This window comes from Bufo gargarizans, chromosome 7, assembly GCF_014858855.1.
Source record: "Bufo gargarizans isolate SCDJY-AF-19 chromosome 7, ASM1485885v1, whole genome shotgun sequence".
Taxonomy (NCBI): domain Eukaryota; kingdom Metazoa; phylum Chordata; class Amphibia; order Anura; family Bufonidae; genus Bufo; species Bufo gargarizans.
The window spans coordinates 23843248-23860284 of NC_058086.1; the positions used below are offsets into that span (position 1 = coordinate 23843248).

General features: G+C 45.0%; 1 protein-coding gene across 1 annotated transcript in view; it reads left to right on the plus strand.

The window, feature by feature from the left end:
- SETD5 (SET domain containing 5) overlaps positions 1–17037 on the plus strand; it is an 89236-nt gene that overhangs the window by 27121 nt on the left and 45078 nt on the right. Inside the window, 1 exon segment of the mRNA XM_044302190.1 lies at positions 12495–12557. The gene's annotated coding sequence lies outside the window, so the exon portion shown is untranslated.

Genomic DNA, 17037 nt, shown 5'->3' on the forward strand with positions numbered 1-17037 from the left:
TATATATATTTATTTTTTTCAGCAGACAGGGGCTTGCAAAACAGGAAGCAGATTGTTTTATAGACTCGTCTTCGTATAGTCTAGGAAAAGAGAATTTCAACATAAAATTATGCAAATGACATAGAAATATGAGCACTTGGGCTTTCTTTAAGCGCTATGATTATAGTTAAAGGGGTTGTCCGAGATTTTGATATTGCATCAGTCGGGGTCAAACTCCCAGCTCCCCTGCCCGTTGAGCTCTGCGGCCTCTTCCTAGGGGTACTGAAAGGGGCTGAGCTGCAGTACCAAGCACAGCCACTATACAGTGTACGGCGCTGCGCTTGGTAAGCTGCGAGGAGCCCACACCGGAGCGCCGCAGCCTCTTCAAATAGCTGATCGGCGAGGGTCCTGGGTGTCAAACCCCGCCAATCTGATATCAATGGCCTCATCCTGAGGATAGGTTAACAACATCAACAATCTCGGAACCCCCCCTCTTTTAACTTGGTCCGGCAGTGGGTAGCAGCATATACTGTGTGACAACCACCGACGGCCACTTTTGTTATTCCAGTAGTCACCATTCCTTTCACACATCCTGAATGGGTAATAAGTCAGTGCTGCAGGTAGAGGTATCTGTACACTGGTATTTTCATATATTTTTTTTCTGTATTCTGCCAGAAAATCTGTGGCCCATTGTTTTTAGTGGGAATTCATGTTGCCACTTACCGGTATACGACTTCATTTTTTATTTTTATTTTCTGTGGGTCTAATCCACATTCAGACTCCAGATCCGTGGCAGAAATACGAGGGTCTGACTCGGTTTCTACCACGGCTTCTGGGTCGGATTTTCCATACATTTCGGCAGTTATATTTCTTGCATAACATCTGTTAGGTGCCCGGGCGGCCAGCGAGTGCTTTCCCCTAAGCATAAATGCATATATTGGTTGGTCGTGTGCCATGCACGCAGGTAATTCCCCTCCCCCGCCTATTAAATACACCACGATCAGCCGTTTTAATTGGCACCAGGACAGATGCAGCAGTGTCACACAAACAGGTTGAAGTGCTCAGCGCCGCAGTTATGTGAAAAGATCCAATTGATTAAAATTCCTCCCCGCCCCCCTGCTCCTCACTGCCGAGGACTCCCAACTGTGCCTCTCCCTGCGTTTTATAGAGGTCACGTATGGCGCAGAGCCTCCATGATAAGACTGGCAATCAGAAATGCCTTCTCCTGACTGTACGGCGCACGGGAGGAGGATGGGCTGTCAAGGGATGCTGTGAAAATGGAGAAGGCTGTTTGTCTCCACCGTGAGATTACATGTATGTTCTAGTAACCCCCTGACAAGCGCTGCCTTCTGTGTCCTGTCTCCATGGCAACACGGACCAAATCTTGGCAGTCTCTTCAGTGTGCACTTCTTTTTTTTTTTTTTTGCATTGATTTCCAGGGTAGATGAGACCCACCGCACCACAGATCCCTGTCCCCTCTGCCATTGTCGTCTCTGCCTAATGCAGCTTTACATTATCAGGCAATTTTTATTTTTGTTTTTGTTTTGTTTTTTGTTTTTTAGCGGGCACGTTGTATTACTCAATGTACAAGTCTGAGTTATACAGCATGCTGTATTGGGGTGCCTGCACACAGGGGAGGCGCAGAAGATCTGTGCAAAATTCCGTGAGCATTTCTGTGTGTTTCTGCACCCAAACCAAACCAAAAACAGCAATTTCTAAGATCGGGTATTGGTGCAGTTTTGCCGCAGATCTCGCCCTTCATTTGAAAAGGATCAAATCCGCAGCTAAAACTGTAAACATAATTGACATGCGGTTTTGTGAATTCACACGGCAGGGCTATTCCTGCGCAGAAAAAAATCCATGAAGTGCGCTTAAAATTTGTTTCATCTGTACGCTAGGGTTGGGCAATAACAAAAAATGTTCCTACGCTAACAATGAAGAAACTGAGACCTAATACTGTATAATCCTCATATGGTGTAATGTCTCCTTGTGGCCCCCATACAATATAATGTCTCCCCGATGGCCCCATACAGTATACAGTAATGTCTCCTTGTGGCCCCCATACAATGTTTCTCTGATGCCCCCATACAGTATACAGTAATAGCTCCTTGTGGCCTCTATACTATGAGGGCCACAAGGAGACATTACTGTATACTGTATGGGGGCTACAAGGAGACATTACAGTACGGCGGCATCAGGAAGACATACTGTATGGGACCTCAAGGAAATATTATACTGTATGGGGCTTATACAGTATGTCTCCCTGTTGCCCCTATACATTATAGTAATGTCTCCTTGTGGCGCCAATGTCTCACACCCTGTAATAAGGATCGGGCCGGGGAGTGAGCGGTGAACAGGGCTTTCACTCGCCAGCATCACCGCTGTTTTGGGGTTCATGCACACGACCGTATGTATTTTGCGGTCCGCAAAAAAACAGAATGCGTCCGTGTGCATTCCGTATTTTACGGAACAGCTGGCCCCTAATAGAACAGTCCGTAATGCTCACAATAATAGGACATGTTCTATTTTTTTGCGTAACGGAAATACGGAAACGGAATGCACACGGAGTACCTTCTGTTGTTTTTTTTGGGGACCCATTGAAATGAATGGTTCCGCATACGGTCTGCAAAACTAAACGGAACGGACACTGAAAGAAAATTCATTCGTGTGCACGAGCTCTAAGTCTGAACTCCCCATTCCTCTTGTGCAAAGTGTGTTGTGACACGAACTGACGTGTAACGTACACCTAACGCCGCGGCCGGGACGTGTTGTGTGTTGGCGCACGTAACAAAGTCAGTACTCGACACCTGTTTAGAAGAGGTCGGTGCTATCAAGTGTGACCGCCCCGATGACATCACTAAAGTACTGAGGTAATTAATAAATGATGATATTGCTGTTTCATAATACCTCGGTATATCATAGATACTGGTGTTTTGCCCAACCCTATACTACGCTGTGGTTTTTGCGCATAGTGAATCTTCGCATATTCCACAACGTGTGTGCAGGTTCCCTTGGTACTCAATATCAGGGCTAGCAGAGTTAAGGGTCCATTCACACGTCCGCAAAATGGGTTTGCATCCGTTCCGCAATCTTGCAGAACAGGTGCGGAGCCATTCATTTTCAATGGGACTGGAATGTGCTGTCCGCATTTGCGGATCCGCAAAAAAAATAGAACATGTCCTATTCTTGTCCGCAATTGCAATTGGCATACTTCTATTGCACGTCATCTATTGCTCCCTGTTATCAACCACCGGAGGACGGGGAGGCTGGCGGACAGGCAGGGATTTTCCTGTTTTTATTTTGTTTGTAAGCCCAGATGCGCTGCAGGAGTAAGATCAGTTGCACAGTGTAATGATCTTGATCTACTTACTAAACCACATATAGGTGTTATTCGGGGAGGAGGCTGCATAGCCTTGCATGGCGGCGCTGGGAGGAGGAGTGATTAGATTGAGGTCGCGGAAGGGATCACCAGAGCGGTTATCCATTATATTCCTGTACGTGTTTGGAACAGAAAGCAGCCAGTGAACCTTTGCGGTTCGAGCCCGTGCTGCATTTTTTAACTTGGGAAATAAGATTAATGCTTTCTGCATCTAGGACAGAAATAGGGCAGCGCGGGGAGACGGATGATTCCAGAAGTTGCCTGACTGATTCATGAGGCTGGAAGTTTGCTGCACCAAAGTATTTGGTGGATTTAAAACTGAAATGGGGGGGGGGGGGGGGGGGAGGAGAGAGAGAGAGAGAATCTAGGATCCAATTGTCTACATTTGCAGAATAGGTGGTGGTCGTTGCCTTCACACCCTACTGATGCATGGATCTTAGAGCCCGATCCTGTTGATGGTCACAGTTGTGTAGTGTTTACTCCTTGTGGGATCTGTAAATATATATATATATATATATATATATTATTAGATTCCGTATGCGGAACCATTCATTTCAATGGTTACACAAAAAAAAAATAACCGGAATGTACTCCGTATGCATTCCATTTCCGTTCCGCTGAAAGATAGAACTTATTGTGTGCAAATAACGATCCGTGTCTTTAAATAAGTCAATGGGTCTGCAAAAAATAAGGAATGCATATGGAACACATCCGTATGTCATCAGTTTTTTGCGGGTCCATGCCCACTTTGCCCATGTGTATACTGTTAAATACATTACATTAATGATTAGAAATGTTATGTTTCCATTTGCGATCCGCAAACAATGGATTGCATACAGAGATTTTTTTTGCCGAACTACGGAATGGAAACGCAACGGATCCTGTGAAAAACTGACCAAAAAATACAGAAAAAGCCATGCGGTCATGTGCAAAAGGCCTAAAGCTGTAGAAATAATGGGGTACAGATCAGAGTCAGGTTCACTAGAAGGGATGATTTGAGCAAAGCATTAGGAGCTCCTCTAACTCCGGAAACTCCTTTTATAATAGACCCCCTCAAAAAAAAAAAAAAAAGCATGACTTGTGCTCATATAGCTTGTTTCAGCATCTGTGTTTTTTTTTTTTTTGTCTTGCATTTATATACAGTGTATGTCTGTCTGTCACTTCCTGTGTAGAGCAGCATGGGCAATATTCATTGCTATAAAAAATAAAAAAAATAAAAATGCAACACACGTTGGTGTGATTTATTTTAACTTTTTTTAAGCAGTGCAAAAACCAATGGCTGGCTGTGGGACAAAAAACGCCAGACCTAGAGCATGCTGCAATAAAAACAAAACAAAAAAAAAACTCCAGGGACAGAAAATGCCACCACAAACCTGTTTGTTCTGCATGTCAAATTTCCCATAGACTTCCATGTATCATCTGGGGCTAAAATATCCTGCAAAAAGAGACAAACAAAATGTACCAAAAGCTGCAAAACATTTCAAAAATGCCAAAAAACCTGTGAAACCTGCCTTAGTCCAGCTCTTAGTTATAAGAGCTTTAGTTCTAGCCTTTGACTGCACATTCTGCGCTCTGCCCCGGCCGCTGGTTTGGTTATTTGTGGCTGCAGTAGGTAGACACAGTTATGACTTTCCTAATGAATGATAGATGAGTTTATTAGGGTGAAAATAGATGTTATACCAGTGTAATCTGGGCAGAGGGGTAGCGCTTTATTCTTTTCTACCTTGTAGTTCAGTTCCTATGAGCTTGACCTAGAAACCCACAACACTGTCACATAGGATGACGTGGACTCGGCCATGTGGCAGTGAAAGCCATGGATCAATGCCTCATTTTTTAAACATTCCACTTGCCAATTGGATTTTTTATTTTATTTTTTTGTGTGATCCTGATGGGATTTAATTGATCGCCTGCAAGTCGTCTTTACAGCATGAGCTGGTTGTAAGCATGCGGGCGCCTCCACATGCTGCAAGTTTTACTGCAGAAATATCTGCTTGGTAGCAAGCACATGGATTTTCACAAATCCAATTTAGGCCTCTTCCACACGACCGTATATGGCTTTTTCTGTATTTTGCGGTCCGTTTTTCACGGATTCGTTCCGTTTTCCTTGGGTTTCCGGTCCATTTTTCCGTTCTGTTTTTCTGTATGGCATATACAGTAAATTACATAGAAATAATTGGGCTGGGCATAACATTTTCAATGTATGGTTCAGCAAATATGGAACGGATATGGAAGACATACGGAGTACATTCCATATGTGTTCCGTGTTTTTTTTTTTGTTTTTTTTTTCCCATGGTAATGCAAACGGATCCGTTCTGAACGGATACAAGCGTTTGCATTATAGGTGCGGATCCGTCTGTGCAGATACCAGAAGGATCCGCACCTAAACGCAGGTGTGAAAGTAGCCTTGGATGAACGAAACTAATGCTCAGTCGCCGATGTTTCTGCAGGGTGTGAAGGCGCCCTGCTTCTCTGTGGTTGAGGCGGGATAAGTGGCTGCTAGACACCTCTGGTACAACTTGTCTTCATTGATAGTTTAGGATTGATGCACTTTAGGGGTGCCTGCACATAATTCGTATTCCATGCAGATTTTCGCAACGTAATACGGTATCAGCAAAGTATATGAGACTAGATAAGTCTCATGTACACTTTGCTTTTTCTTCAGCGGATTTTGAAATTTGCAGCATGTCGGTTCTTGTTGCCTTTTTTTCTTGTGCGGATTTCACCCCTTTTTAATGGAAGGGTGAGACCTGTGGAAAATCTGCACCATGTGCAGCCACCGTAAATCTGCACCGTGTGCAGGCTGCAGCCACCCCACAGGTGTGAGCTGTCTGCACAAATATCGGGAAGATTTCTGTGGGTTTCCACGCCAAAAACCACGTGTTACCTATGTTTTTTTAAATGGGGGGCATGCAAAGAATTGACATGCTGTAGATTTCACAATTCAACCGGCAGGTCAATTTCCACAGAACAAAAAAGCACAGTCTACATGAGGTTTGTGTACTCTCATACACTTTGCTGGTATTGTATATTACGCTGCAGATTGTATGTGTAGAGACATATGGCGTTTTGATCTGTGCGGTTCGGAGTGCAGAGGCCCCCCAGAACGAGGGGAGAGGAGCGCTCGCAGGGGGTGAAATAGAGAGACTTTCTGATGTTTGTCTCCATCCCCCTCCTGCAGTGAGGCTGATATGCGAGCGCTTCCCTCTCCTCATTGTAGGGATTGGTGAGCGTCTCGGCACTCAGACTTCCACTGATCAAAACTTTCAATGTGTCAATGCCCCTTTAATTCTATTCGACTGACGGAGGTCATCGTCTCATCACCATAGACGTGATGGATGCAGCCTCAACCCACGGTGTCCACTGATACATCTCATGGCTATGGCCAGGCAACACTTCAGGCCCAGTGATTTGCTTTACCATTATCTTTGGCTTTGATAAGACATACTTTACTGGTTCCATTAAACCAGTTTAGTAGGGCCTGCTGCCCTCCACAGGCACATAAACCAGCTGTTTGAAGTAAATCAGTCTCGGCGGGGACTGGACGGGTCCCAGGGGCCCCGTGGACAGTGCACTTAGAAATGTCAATAGTGAGTGTAATATTTAGCTGCCAGACTGACCTTATATCAACTATCAAACATGACCTGCAACAGGACAGGGAGGAAAAAAGTGTGTATTTGAGCGTGGGGGTGGGGGGGGGGGGAGAAAAAATGTTTTCCCTGCTAGCAGGCCACAAATAAGCGGTGCTTTAGTGCACAAGTCTCCAGTTCACATGGAATTTACCATCGGGTAGTGTCTTGCAAAGGAAGTAGTCGTAGAACAGGAAGGAGGACGTGTACGACTGATTGACAGCCCGTGGGGGGAGGTGCTGCCTAATGGTGGAAATAGCCTACGGGCACATGTGACGATAGGAGGTTAAAGGGAGACCTGCAGATTGTCCAATTCTCAGCTGAACGTGCGTAAAACGATAAATGATCCAATGTTTGTCACACACATATAGTGCACTTAGGGGTGATCTATAGGGAGCTCAGTCTATGGTGTTAGGAACGTCACCGGTGAAGCATTTTGCAGGTTGAGGCAGAGAAATCAAAATGTGGTTTAGCCCCTATGCTGCACCACTGGTTTGCCACCTGTATATATTGTCACAGTACATGACAGGACCCCGCGCTTAGGGAAAGGTTTAAGGAAACGCGTGAAGAACCCGGGGTTTCTACTGGATTATTGATCCTGATCTGTCTGCCGTGCACCAGGATTGCATCATCCATAGCAGCACCGCCGGCTCCTCGTCGCTGTACAGAGAGGGAGCAGACAAGGCCTCGTCTCTTCACAGGATTCCCCCCATCCTCCGGCCTCTTCAGGAAACCTCACTAAGCCCAGAGGCTCCTAAGAGTCACCTTTGTTCTGACGTTGCCCCTCCCTCATCTGCCTTATTCCAGTGCCATATTCAGATGGCTCATTTCCTGTTAACCCTTTGGCAGATGTGTTAAAAATTTTAATATTACTATTAAAAAAAAAAAATCTGCACAGTACACATACAGCTTTTTTTTTTTATAATGGTGCTGTCATAATGGTCATGCTTGGTATTTCCATCTGCCACATTTGAAACATACAGGAACATTATAGGATATATGTGAAGGGTGCAGCATGGCGGTTACCTGACTAGGTGTTGAGGGTAGTGTATTTACATTACTCACTTATATAGCGCTGACCTATTCCGCAGAGCTTTACAGGCATGATCATTACCTGCTGTCCCCAGGAGCTCACAATCTAAGTTCCCTATCAGTATGTCTTTTGGAGTGCGGGAGGAAACCGGGGAGAACATACAAACTCCATGCAGATGTTGTCCTTATTTGAATTTTAACCTAGGACCCCAGCATGGCACCAGTGCTGCCCCTTGCACATAATTTTGCAGAATCCCTACCATGTTGCTTGGACTCTTCAGGTATGGCAGCACTGATTGCGGCCAGGATTGCAGAGTGGTTATGATCTCATAAAAAATTAGTAGGATTGCTGTGCGATTCGCCCAGAAGTCCAGCAGTGTAGGATTTCTTGCGGCTCGTGTGACGAACCTTTTCATTTCTATGGGATCGCCGCTACTCTTCGACAATGGCCTCTGTAGCACACTCGGCACAGCAGGTGTTTTACCAAGGACTCCACCATCTATGTAGAAAATTGGCGGTTTTCTACCAAAGCGAGATTTCATGCTGACAAGATGTGTGCCATGTCCAGTCTAGCAGAAAGCTGGCCAGTGTGACCAGAAAATCGAATGTGTGCGGTCATTGGCCTGTAATGGGGCCGCCTGCCCCTTCGAAGGGGAGGTTCAGTGTTTGCTGCTGATCACATCTATTCATGTAGAGAAAAAACGGATATTGCCTATACGTATGGCTAACAGAAAATGCATCGCCCCGACGAGGTCTGCAGATATGTTTGCACGTCTGCGAAATTTTACAGTGTACGTGCTTTTGTATTAATCAAGAGAACTGCCTGCAGTAGGCCTGTCTTTTCACACATCTCTCTTCACATGCAAGAATAGTTCACATTGTTAACACTGTTCCTTCGTTCGTGCGGCTTGGGCTACTTTCACACTAGCGTTTCTATTTTCCGGTATTGAGATACGTCATATGGACTATATGAATACCGGGAAAGAACGCTTCCGTTTTGTCCCCAGTCATTGTCAATGTGGACAAAACGTAACTGAACAGAACGGAGTGCTCCAAAATGCATTCTGTTCCGTTCTCATACTGGAGAGCAGCATTCTGCCGTTTTCGTTCCATCCTGGGATGTGGAGCAAAACGGATTCTCTGACACAATAAAAAAACGGATCCGTTCCTCATTGACTTTCAGTCGGATCCTTCTTGGCTATGTTACAGATTATAATATCGGATCCGTTCATAACGGCTGCAGACATTTGTATAATCGGTAACGGAAGCGTTTTTCTGAATCCTGCTGGATCCAGCAAAAACGCTAGTGTGAAAGTAGCCTAAGGTGCTGTTCACATTTGCATTGGAGGATCAGTTGCAGATTCAAAAATGCCAGACAAAATAGTGCAACGAGATAACAAGCACCATTACAGGCAATGGGGTCTGCCGGGCACCTTTATCATCCATCATGAGATGCATCCGGCACGGCCGTCATTTTCATTATTCTGCTCCTGTGATGCAACAGACCAGTGGAAAAGATGAGTGCAGATGTGAACAGAACCTTACATCTGGTTCTTTGTTTTTTTTCCCATTAGCCAGACAATCCATCTGACTGATCCAGATTATAATATATTCCACGTCAGGTTATACTGTCTGACCGGGGCGTCTGTTTGGCAGACATCTGAGAAAGCGTTCATCTTACGGCTTTTAGATGGCCATTTTTGTATAGGTGGGGCAGGATAAATATGGCTGCAGCAGTATAATATTAGGGCGAGTCTGCACATCTGAGGGTTTGCTGCATTGGTATCCAGTCTAGACAATATTCCCTACATTTAGCAGTCTGGACTCCGAGCTGATACTTTGTACCTGCACTGATACATGGTAGCAGACTATCAGGACTAAGTTCTGTAGGTCTGGCAGGATTTCCTAGACTGGGTAAATTTGTAGCAAATTCTCAGCTCTGAGAAGTTATTTAAAGGGGTATTCCGGTTGGTTAAAGTTATCCCCTATCCACAGGATAAGGCATAACTATCAGATCGCACTATCTACTGCTGGGACCTTCACCAACCACGAGAACAGGGGCCCCGTACCCCCTGCAAAGAACGGATCGGCCGGTCGCACATGCACGTGGCCGCTACATTCATTTCTATGGGAATTCTGGAGATGGTGTAGCCCTGTACTTGGGTGGTATTTTCACGGGAATTATTGCACTTATTCCATGTTGAAATCTGCACACCATTCTTTTGCAATCAGATTGCACGTTGTTGTGCACGCAGCCCCGAATTTTGAAATGTGTGTGTCACTTCATGATGTGGTTTCCGAGCAGACACCACCGCAGTTCAGCTGCACACAGATTATCTCCATGGGAATGGGGCTAATCCATATGTGGACCTGGGACTTAGTATAATATTGACCTGTCTTTAGTATAGGTCATCAATATACTCCTGGTACCCCGCCGATCAACTGTTTTGAAGAGGAGCCACAGCACTTGGATGAGCACTACAGCCTCTGCATAGTGTACCCATCACAGCGCCCTACCTTGTATAGTGGCTGTGCTTGGTATTGCAGTTGATTTGAATGGGACTGAGCAGCACAAAGGCCATTTGACCAATGGACGTGGTGTCCTAGGTAGAGTGACAGGGGTCAGACCCTTACTGATCAGATATTTAATGAGCTATCCTGAGGATTGATCATCAATATCGAAGTCCTGTAAAACCCCCTATAATGCAAATCTCTGGCAGGAATCTGAGGCTCAGCTTCTGAAATATTTGCTATGTACGTACTCTAAGGGTTATCAATCAATGCACATAAATGGGAATATTTTCCATTCACACGGACAGCAAATAGATCTTGAAAATGAAAAATAGAATTATAAAGTTGCTGAACTTACTGTCGTACATTTATTAAAGGGGTGTCCAACTCCTGCAGGATAAATGGATGGCTGACGGCAGCTTCACCAGCTTTATGAGGCTGGGTCTGTGGTGGGCAGCAAATCGCAGGGGCAGCTTCAGCTGAATACATATAGAAATGTGTTTTTTCTTTTGATTGTGCAGATTCTGTATGATTTCTTTCTTTCTATATGCTTAAAAGACAGACTCCTAATTTAAAGGGGTTTTCCAGAATTTTGATATTGATGACCAATCCTCAGGCTAGGTCATCAATATCAGATCACTGGCAGATCAGCTGGATAAAGGCAGGCCAGCGCAGCCTTCCCTTCATAATTTATCTGCTCGACATCGCAGCGGTGAGCAGGTGTAATTACAAGAAGCCGTCCCATTATTTTCTATGGCGCGGCTCCTTCCTATACACTAGCTGTCTTAATAAAGTGAATAGGACGGCTTCTTGTATTACCTGCAGGTAAACCATGAAGGTAAGGCTGCGCTGGCAAGGTGCGTGGCCTTCTCTTCAAGCAGCTGATCGGCAGGGGTGCCGGGTGTCAGACCCCCGCCGTTCTGATATTGATGACCTATCCGGAGGATAGGTAATCAATATTAAAATCCCAGAAAGCCCCTGTAAGTACTGCACAGTGGATGAGGCTTAAAGCCTATGAAATGTCCTATAAACCCATTCACAATATCCCTGCTTTAAGGGGCATTTTCGGTCCAATCCACATTTTTTTTCAAACTAGATAGAAACCCATTCATTTCAGTGGGGCTTCAAAAGATGCGGACAGCGTGCCGTGTGGCCCCACAATATATATTTTTGGGTGGGACATGTAGATCCGCAAAATGTACACGGTCGTGTGAATGCCTCCTTATATATGCGCAATATATTGTGCATCCTTCTCAATAAGCAGACCTGTTTTAATGCTCTGCTTTCTGCACATTTTTCCTTCCTGTGCATCACTTGCTATTCATCCACAGAGGGATTGACTGACCTTTACCAGCCAGGTTGATGTGTTTCTTCTTGGATCGGTATCTTTTAAAGTGACAGGCTCATTTACTGAGAAAATAAAGCTAATGAATTCTGCTTCCCTCTTCTGACTCTTCTTTACTCCTTACCTTATGCAGGTGTTTCTGACTGGAGCGTCAGTTGTGTGCTCCTTGCCGTGCACAGAATCCCCTCTATACATTTTATGTTTTTTCCATAGGCTGGCTGAACCTCACTACCGCACAGCAGTTTTTTGTTTTTTTTTCTCCCTCTTCCCCAATCCCACACACTGCTGGAGAACGTGTTGTGATATGAAACCATCTGAGTATGTCTTGGTGGTAAGAGAGCACACAAGGAGGAGAGGGTGTGACGGAGCCGGCGAGAAAATCCTTCTACGTGGTAATGCAAGGGACGCCTCTGGTAGTGACATTAATACCAGCTCACTTGGATCTCTAATATGTCACACAGGCCAGCAGTGTAAAAATATCCTTTACCTGTCATGTATGTAAAAGGTGAAATTGGCCGCACAGTTTTGTATAAAATATCTTTATCAAATTTGAATGCTAATAATCAAGTGCTTATTCATGTCTCCCCTCTTGTAACCTGTCACATCTTTCTTTTTATTGCAGACTTCCAGAGGAACGCTGGAAGAAAAGATTATCGGACCCTTGCGGCCACGGGCCTGTCTAAAGGTAAATTTTACCGGATTGCACGTTGCATATCGTATCCTCCTCCTTTTGGTGTGCTGTTACAGGCCTTGCATGGGTTAATGCGTGCTCTCGGAATGAGATGCTCTGTTTAATTGAGCCACCTAGATGGCAGAGAATCCTCCACGGGAAGAGTTGGGGTCAATAGCATTTCCAGCCACACCAAGGTGTCTGATAAATCGCAGTGCCTCCTGGGGGACGGGATGAGGGAGGCAGTCCAGCCTGTCTGCCATTAGCACAGGCTGTCAGCAGCGCTGCAAATCTTACTATTGATTTAGAAGGAGCCGGGAGGTTAGGACGTGCTCGCCTTGTTAGTGCTGGGAGCCTTGCTGCAGAGTGCCAGCTGTGGACAGAAGCAGAGGAGGGGGAATCGATGAGGAAGAGCACAAGTGGTTTGGTGCATATTGCAGGAGATATAAAGGATATCTCTGTAATACGCACTGCACTAAACAGACAAAACTACATGGCATTAATGTTGCGATTCCTTATTTATTTATTTTTTCCCGGAAGATGAAAAAGAACCCCATTTTTTTCCAGCTTAAATATTCAGTGCAGACAACGGAGAAGACACTTCAGTCTAATATTCCTCTTATCCGTATGTTGCCTTTTATAAAGGAGACGTCAAGGGAGATTTATATAAACTGGTGGTCTCCAACAGTTATTTTGGAACTACATATTCCAGTATGCTGGAAATGATAGTTTTGCAACAGTTGAAACCTACAGATGTCAGACCCTTAGGGTGCAGATTACACGCTGATTTTGTGCGGAAAAAGCACAGCGTAATACAGTACCAGCAAAGTGTGTGTTGTTTTTTTTAGCTGCTTCTTGACCTGCTGTGCAGATTTAAAATGTCAGTGTCAATTGTTGCAGTTTTTTTGTGTGCAGATTTCACCCTTTTCAATGGAAGAGTGAGATGTGTGGCAAAACTGCATTAAATCTGCACTAAAAACCAAACAAGAAAACGGGCCAGACCGCAATAAATAGTGAGGGTTTTGGTGCAGATTTCTTGCATATTTTCTGCACTCAAATCTTCATCTTGTGCAGACACTGTAAGGGTCCATTCACACGTCCATATGTGTTTTGCGGATCCACAAAACACGGACACTGGCAATGTGGGTTCCGCTTTTTGCCGACCGCACATCGTCAGCCTTCTCATAGAAAATGCCTTTTCTTGTCCACAACTGCGGAGAAGAATAGGACATGTTCTATTTTTTTCCTGGACGGAAGTGCGGATCCGCAAATGCTGATGCGGACAGCACATTCCAGCCCCATTGAAAATGAATGGCTCCGCACCTGTTGCGGACCCATTTTGCGGACGTGTGACTGGACCCTTAGAGGCAGATTTGGCAAAGCAACATTTTAGTGGAATGGCCACGTTAACAAAACATTGCCTTCATGAAAAGATTGGTGAGTCGGCGGTATTCTGGTGCAGTGGTGGATGGACCAGCTTTGTACATAATTTCGGTAATCTAGTTGGTTTAATGCAGACTTGTGGGCCAAAGATGTATTCGTGTAGTGATGTGTAGTTCATGGTGTGGAGTTCAATTATCTTTATTTCCCATTTTGGGCTGGACAGATACGAGAAAGATGCTTCCAGCCGCTCCTTTTTAGGTGCTGTTTTAGGTTGATGCGTATAAACCCTCACCAGTAGACCATTAACTAGGCAAACTGGTCCAACTGGCATCTTAATGTCTTCAGTATATTGTCTGTATTTGGCTTCATTGATCTGACGTGATACAGCATAGTTTTGATCCTTAAGACCTACATCTCTGGTTAACGAACGTGTGATGGCCATGCCCATGCTGCGGACCGCAATTTGCGGTCCACAATGCACGGGCACCAACCGTGGGCCAGCTGCATGCGGATCGCGGACCCACTCACTTGAACGGGGTCCGCAATCCGTTCGTTCCGCAAAAAGATAGGACAAGTTCTATCTATTTGCGGAACGGAACCCCACGAAAGCACTCTGTAGTGCTTCCGTTCCGCACCTCATCTCCGTATTTGATGAACCATTCAAGTGAATGGGTCAGCATCCGTGATGTGGAATGTACACGGCTGGTGTCCCGTGTATTGCGGACTCGCTGTTATGTGGGCCGCAATATGGCCACGGGCGACACGGTAATGTGAAAGAGGCCTAAGGCAGTGTTCACACCTGTGTAACAGAGCCTGTCACAGATTCTATCACACACTTGATGGAAACAAAAAGCATTAAGTGCAGCACTGTCTTTTCCAGCAGAACCTGAAGAGCCCCATTATAATTCGGTGGGGTTCTTTGGGCACTGTTGGTGTCTACCGTGTGACAAATCTGGCACTGTGCGAACAGAGCCTTAGGTGCAAAGTGCATCAGCTCATTTTAAAACCCAATCGCTGACCAGAATGCAATTCTGAATGGTGAATAGTTAACATCTATGACAAGTGAAGATGGTGCCGCCATCCTGCTGTACCTTTCTTATGTTATTGTGTGGGCCGTTGGTTTTCAGTGAGTGTCGTCTTGCTGCTGTGTGAAGGCTGAATGGGTTTGCCTTTAACTTATATAAAGCAGCAGGAAGCTTTTCATAGGTGGACGGTGCACTGCTATACTGCATAGCAACTGATAACACAAGGTATAACCGCATTACCCTCATAGCAGTATAGAAATTACAATACATATGTAACACTATAAGGACACCTGCACTGCAAGATCTGCGTGGATTTGTGTGCATTTCTGCACCATATCCACACCAAAATCTGCAATTTCTAACAGCAGATTTGATGCACTTTTGCTGCAGATCTCACCCTTAATTGGCATGCTGCAAATTTGGAAATCCACACTACAAGTCTGCAAAGTGTACATGTGATTTGTGTAATCTCGTACACTTTGCTGGTAGTGCACTACGCTGTGGATTTTTCTCAGGGGAATCCACGTGGAAAAGTGCACGTATTCCGCAACGTGTGTAGGCGGCCTAACAGTGCAAATTAAAAAAATGACATCTGCAAGTTCTCACCAACTATGCGTGATCTGAAAGTGCCTGCCCACGGGTGCGGGTTTACAAACAGAAATTCCACATTGAATTCCAATGGGATCTCTCTGCATTTCCGCACCAAAATCCGAATATGTAACTTGTGTATTTGATGCGGTTTTGCAGCAGATGTCCCCCTTTGCATTGCAATGGGTGAAATCCGCACAGAAAATCCACCCAAACAATCGACATGTCGCAATTTCAAAATCTGCTCAGCCGATCAGTTTCCACACAGAAAGAAAAAGCAAATTGTACATTGTAGATTTATCGTTCACACAAGAATCTGCATGGAAAATTCGCACGTAATCCGCAACCTGTGCAGATAGCCTTAGGGCTGTATTGCACCAACCAATTTCTGTCCAGTCGAACCAATAGTTTGTGTGTGTATAACAAAAAGATCTGTGTGCGATTGGTCAGAAGATCTGTCAGATAATCTGTTGGTGTAATACAGCCTTTAGACTGAACACCTTTGATGTATGTGCAAACAAGGTCCCGGCTCCTTAATGATATTCATGTGACCTACATAAAACTGATCACAATCCCCTATTACTCCACTAGCAGAATGTGAATGGTGCTTTTGCTGAGGTCCCTTAATGGGAATAAGTACTGTTATATTAAGTTAGCATTCAGGCCTGAGATCCTGAGCGAGATACGGTACTTACCTGCATCTCGGTCTGATTAGGAAGAGGGTCCTATACCAAATGGAAGCAGAAGCAGCACTTTTCCTGCCCATCTTCTGTATTGTATTCCCAGACATTTATCACCGACCAGAAAATAACACTGCATCTAATTTTTGGGAAATATAGAGGGATTGTTTACCAGAACATCATCATGGGTCCCAGGATGTAATATATTATAGGTTAGGGTGGGTGGGAAGTGCTTTGTGTAACCTCACCTGCGGCAGCCATTGGCCACACGATTTAGCATTTAAATCTTGCATTTGCTGGCTGCCTCATGTGGGCATAGCTTTGGCAGATGAGCTGTTCCCTTACCCCTGTTTGCTAGTTAGGTGGGGTTGTTTCATGGGCATTATAAACAGGACATGGATTCTGATTTCATAGATGTTTTTTTTTTGTTTTTTTTTGTCTGAATTGAATCCGTGCGAACAGTGGATGATCACTATTATCATTGGCAGAATGATCCTGAGAATAAAGGGGTCAAAGCTTTCTTTTACTTCTGCGTCCCATTGACTGTTTTTCTTGCACACTGGTGCCTAGATCACCTTTTGCACATGTAACTGCAGCATCGATTCGCCACACTTAGGGTCCATTCACACGTCTGCAAATTGCAGATTTGCAAAACATGGACAACCAGCCATGTGCGTTCTGCATTTTGCGGACCGCACATGGCCGGCACTATAATAGAAATGCCCTTTCTTGTCCATGGCTGCGGACAAGAATAGGACATGTTCTAATTTTTCACGGAACGGAAGTGCGGATGCGGACAGCACACAGTGTGCTGTCCAC